Consider the following 5,672-nt stretch of genomic DNA (forward strand, 5'->3'; position numbering starts at 1 on the left):
GAGCTGGCAGTTTGGGAGGGTTTGTTAGTTAATTGGTGGTAGGCCCTAACCAAGACTATTTAACCCTTGTATGGTAATTAGGTCAAATTGACCCATCTCAAATTTTTAGAAGAAGAAAACTGGTAGAAATTACTTATTTTTCTACCTGAAAACCAACAGCCTTACCTAATTTTCTGTGATAAACATGTATTCCTGACTCAATTTCAATTCAGAAAATGACCACTTATGTTTTTTCCAGGATAAGAATGATCACATAGTGGATTTTTAACATGAATTATAACCTTATGACAAAAAAATGACTCACACTTCCATTTTTAATTGTGTTCTAGTAAAGACTGATTGCATTCCCTGAACATATATCTTATCTCAATTGTTGGAAATTGAGATAAAGACAATATTTGTTATTAGGTTATGAAGTCAAATTTAATTTCAGAATTGTTTTTAAAACCCCATATAAGTCACGGGTCACCCGAGGGATTCGAGAGGGGCCCGACAGTGAAGACAACACAAGGGTTAAGCAAGTCATGTCTCATGTTTTGGCTCTCTGCCGTCTCCTTCTCCCAGGCTCCACACCTCGTGGTTTGGGTTCGTTTCACCTATTCTGTTGCAGTCGTCATTTCTCCACACATCTTTCATTCACTCACACTACTGATACTAGTTATCCTGTTTGTGTTATAATAAACAATCAATCGTCACTTTAACTTGTCTGGTCTCCCCTCTTTGTCTCTCAAAGCAGTAGCCTACAATATAATTCAATATTGGGACAAGACATGGAAATATGTATCAAAGCATGATGTTTGGATATTGCTAATGTCTGTCCACTTTAAAAACAACAACAAATAACAACTTTGTCTTTCTGAGGTGTATTTTTTGACAATAAAACATGATTATTTTACGTATTTTACAGCTCTGCCTGTTGCTGCGTCCCTGTACCACAAGATACTATTGTAGAAGGTATTTGAATGGCCGCTGTGAGTGGACGCTGGCACAACTTGCTGCTCACTGCTAACTTTTTTTTTTTTAAACTTTCCAGACTCATGGTTTTATGACTTAATCAGACAGTGTTTTTGCCTTCATTGGAATACTTCTATAATCTGCCGGCACTACCGTATGTGTGAGTCTTCCCTGTTAGCTCACCTGTTCTGTTCCCGGTCTGAGTCTTACCTGGCGTTTTCATTGGCTGTTGACACTGCCTAAGTCCTGATCCACAATGTGGGCCGGTAGGACGCACATCGTGTTTGTCTGTGCCTGGAACTCGTTTTTCCATTGAGCCTAGAATCTTAGATGAGGTTAGGTGAACGCAGGAAATCTTGTATTCTCGCCACCTAATTTCTGCTACCACAGCAGCAGAAATAAATAACTCACAGCGTCAGGTGGTCTGCAGGGGAGCGGTCTGATGAATGGTGCCTTTCAGAACTAATGATGAGAGATCTGCACCTTTACCAGAAGTGACTGAACAACTACTCAAGGTTTGGATTGAATTTGGTGGAGGTGTCTTTCGCACGTGAGAAATATTTATCATCTTTTATTTTACATCTTCAATAATAAGTAAACGCCAAGATCAAATTACACATACATGCATTTCTGTGTCGTGCTAGAAATACACATATCACACTCCTGAGATCCTATGCTTTTGATCCAATAGATGTCAGGCTTACTCCATTTGCTCTTATTGTGGTCTATTACTGTCAGTGTTTCATATCTCAAATCGCAGCATGTTCAACATCCATTACACCAATAACAACCCATCAAAAAGACACAGCAGCTGTTTCAAGGGAGTAGATTCAAAAGCACATTTTCAGGCTTAAAATTAAATACAATGATTATTTCAATTAGAGCATGGATGGAAATGGTGAAAATTAGCAACTTTCAAAAAAATCCAATACACACGGCCATTTTGCTGCTAAATTGTGCACCATCAAAAGTGGGAAAAAAAGCTTTTTAACACCATTTCTGAAGCATATTTGCAGATGTCCTTCCATATGCACACACTGTAAATGTCCCTGCCAAGTAGAGATCATCAATATAGCAACAAGCGCCAGCTGATCCTCTCAGCTCCATATGAGTTGTTAGATGAACCCAATCTGCTCCTCAAAAACAGCGGGATTATAAAACTCAGTGTTGTTGGCTCCAGACACATAGAAGATGCACAAGAATGATCGCTACTCGGATGTGTTGCATGTGGTATACATGGACCATATGAGGCAAAAAAAAAGACCTCCCAACCGTCCAACATATACTGTAACAGCAAGACACAAAGATATAGATAGAGACACAAAACAGCTGCATCGTTTGTGGTTGTCTTTTTCTTCGTAGGTCATATTGTGTCTTTGTGGTTGCCATGAGTGTCTTTGTGGTTATGCGTCTTTTTGCGGTTGTGCATGGCTTTCTGGTCGTTTTTTGGGGGTGTCTCGTGGTTGTTTTGCGTCTTTCTGGCTGTTTTGTGCAGCTTTGTGGTTTTGTGTCTCTTCCAGATTGTTGTGTCTCTTTGTGGTTGCTTTGCATCTTTTTGCGGTTGTTTTGCGTGTCTTTGTGGTGATTTGTTGTGCCTTTGAGGTCATTGTGTGTGTGTGTTTTGTGGTCACTTGCCATCTCTTTATGATTGTTTTGTGTGTCTTTTGTAGTTTGATTGACTTTCTGGTAAGGAATGTGAACAGTCCCTTGACCCCCATGCCTGTGCCCAGTAGTCCCATTCAGTAATCCATCCATCATGGTGGTACAGTAATGTTCTCACTGAGAGCCACTGTCCATCTTAAAGGTTCGGGGACCTCCAAACATTGTCACATAGAACAACACACTTTTGTGCAACTTGAGTATAAGAAAAAGGCCAATTCAGCAAAAGATCTCTGAAGTTGAACTACAACAACACAAGACATGAGGATCTGTGTTGCAGCAGCGGCGGCTCGCACATCCCGCAGCTCTACGCAGATTAGTGTGAAGACGTTTGCAATTGCAGCCCTCTTCCCTTCCTCCCTCAAATAATATCACATGGAAAGATTTGATGAAATGCATGTTGTGTCAAAGCCAAACATGTCACATTATTTCCAGAAAAAGAATCTGGGCTCTGACCTCCTGGAAACACATGTGATGTGTGGCAACAAAACAAACAATTATATCCCCTGTTTTAGAAATTGAAATCCAGGAACAAGTGTCAATGTAGGTCCAGGAAATCAGCCCTGAAAATGGTTCCAGTGTGGCATTGGGGCGGGGATAGTGACTCTATTTTTAACAATATGCCTCTCTTTGTGGTTCTGGTTCTGGTTCATTGTCCATTTCGACCACATATGTCCTTCCTGCCGATGGTTTGTGGCCATTGACCGGCAGTTCTAGCTGTACCTCGGCGTCAGCGGGCACAGTGGTCAGGTACATGTCCCACATCTGCTCAGGGAGGTCCAGCTCCATCATCTTCTGCTTGATCATCAGGCTCTTCTCGATGTTCCGCCGCTTGTATTTAAACTCTACGATGGTCTTTGTGTACCTGTTAAGCGCCGTCACTGCAGAGCCCATGCAGGTCCCGAAAGAGCCCCACGCTAAGCTGAGAAGAGGTTTGGAAACCGCGTTAGACTAAAGTCCTACTGCTGCAAATGAAATAACTCTTACCAAATAGGCAACCCAACAGTGTGCATGTGCTCGTGAGTAGGTATGTATGCATGTGTGTGTATGCATACATATATAAAAAAGTGAAGAATTAAATTGTTTGTTTATAAAGTATGAAAGTAGCTTAATTTAACTTCTTCCTACTCCATTTTGAACATGGTAATCTAGTATTACTGAAATTGATATGCTACATATATATATATATATGTATATACATATATATATATATATTACCCTGTTTAAAATAAACATAATCAAATCAACACCAAAAAACAAAGGTTCGTCTTTTCTGTACATTTCTATCAAAAAGAAATCCTGTTTATTTACTGGTATGCTGATTTAAAACTTTAAACGACTGTACATTTTTCAGTAGATATAAATAGTGCTTACACATAAGACCAGCTGTAGTCCCAGGTCTTGGGCCTCCAGTCTTCTGGTCCTATAGCGACAGCCAGCTGAAATATGGTGGTGAACATCATGTGGGCCACCATCCCACAAAGGCCTGGGAAAAAAAGCAAATCGGTGCATGTTGAGCAGTACTATGAACATCTGACTACCCAACACAAAGTACTTACTACTTTAGTAATATGTGTTTTGCATAGGATTCTAATCTTTGGTGTTTTTTTTGAAAGATTATTTTGCACCGTGGCGTGAAGTCCTTTGTTGCCAGCAAAACAAGACGTTTCCACTGTTAAAAAAAACTTCACAGGATGGTTTCTTCACAGTAATTTATTTAAAAATCAAACTGGTCCCTTCTGCACAGCAATGCAAAAAATATGACTAAAAAGACATTAAAAAAAACAACTCCCTCTGGCCAGTCACTCACAGAATTCTCTTTTCTTGTCCTTATTTTTTTCCACTTCCACACCTGTTTTGCATCCACCTATAACCAACACATCATTAGATCATGTGGCCAATCATGAGCAGTGGGGGGGGGGGGGGGGGTATGGTCCTGACAATCACAGCTGCTCCTCAAAAACACGGCAAATCCACAAACTCCTGCAAATAATAACTGTTGAAACATGCAACACATCTACCAATAAAATCAAATGTAAAACACACACATTACCAAAACTCAAACTGGGTAATTAACCAAACCATGCAGCGTGGGGAACAAAATGAAAAGCTGCCTAAAGTTACATTCTAATAATTATTTTTTGAGGCCTTTTTCCCTTTATTTATTTTCCCTTCATATGGGGGGGGGGGGGTGACACGCAGCAAAGGGCTGCAGGTCGGACTCAAACCCCGGGCTGCTGCAAAGGACTCAGTCTACATGGGGCGAACGCTGTAACACTAACTAACTAACTGATCCAGGCAGCAGTAGACTAGCAACTCCCATGTTTTGAGAGTTTTTAGGGAAAGGTGTCTGGTGGCTTTGAACAGAGCGATATAACGGCTTCAGTTCGTTGTAATGGGCTGTCTGACGCCAAGGCGAAGGGGCGAAAATATATTATATATGTTGTACACTTAAACTGATGTTGATTGTTGTTGGTGTCTAAAATACTTTTAGCTGCTGCCCCCGTCTGCAGCAGAACATTTGCTTAGTTTCCGTGTCAGCACTCCTGCCTCCTTCTCTAAGATGGCGGCATGCCGACCGCCATCTACTCTCAAAAACAAGTTGTGAACACAACAATGAAGTTGTAAATTGATATGTTGAAATCATTAGCAAACAGTTATTTCCACATCCAGCTGTTACAGAGCAACATGATCATTCATTTGGAGTATTTGTGTCCAACTATAGAATGCAAGCCCACCATTCTCTCTCATTTCGTTCTGTTTTTGGTCTCTACCAACTACTAAAGGTCTTTTTAGCTGCAAAATGCTCCACTATGTTCAGATAGATCTTCAGGGGAAACAAATATTTACTGACAGTAAAACTGTATTGCTAAAACTGAACTGGGATGTGATATATTCAAACAGACTCTGTTTGAGGTGAAGTGGCCTCTCTGTCAGATCCTGGCCCTCTCATCCAGCAGTCTGCCTCTCCACAGCTTCTTTTCTTGGGATTAACTCATAACCACAGGGGGGGATGGGACTGGGAGTCAGGGGATGGGGGGAATAGAGGAGTGTGTGTG

General features: G+C 40.9%; 1 protein-coding gene and 1 pseudogene across 1 annotated transcript in view; one reads left to right on the forward strand and one right to left on the reverse strand.

Moving 5' to 3' along the window:
• Positions 1-689, forward strand: part of LOC116702712 (protein NATD1) — a 2,121-nt gene extending 1,432 nt beyond the window's left edge. The window contains exon 3 of the mRNA XM_032537080.1: positions 1-689. This exon is cut by the window's left edge and continues 326 nt beyond it. The gene's annotated coding sequence lies outside the window, so the exon portion shown is untranslated.
• Positions 690-2,993: 2,304 nt separating this feature from the next.
• LOC116702707 (germ cell-specific gene 1-like protein) overlaps positions 2,994-5,672 on the reverse strand; it is an 11,711-nt pseudogene continuing 9,032 nt past the window's right edge.

This window comes from Etheostoma spectabile, chromosome 15 (genome assembly GCF_008692095.1).
Source record: "Etheostoma spectabile isolate EspeVRDwgs_2016 chromosome 15, UIUC_Espe_1.0, whole genome shotgun sequence".
In the NCBI taxonomy this organism is placed as follows: Eukaryota; Metazoa; Chordata; class Actinopteri; order Perciformes; family Percidae; genus Etheostoma; species Etheostoma spectabile.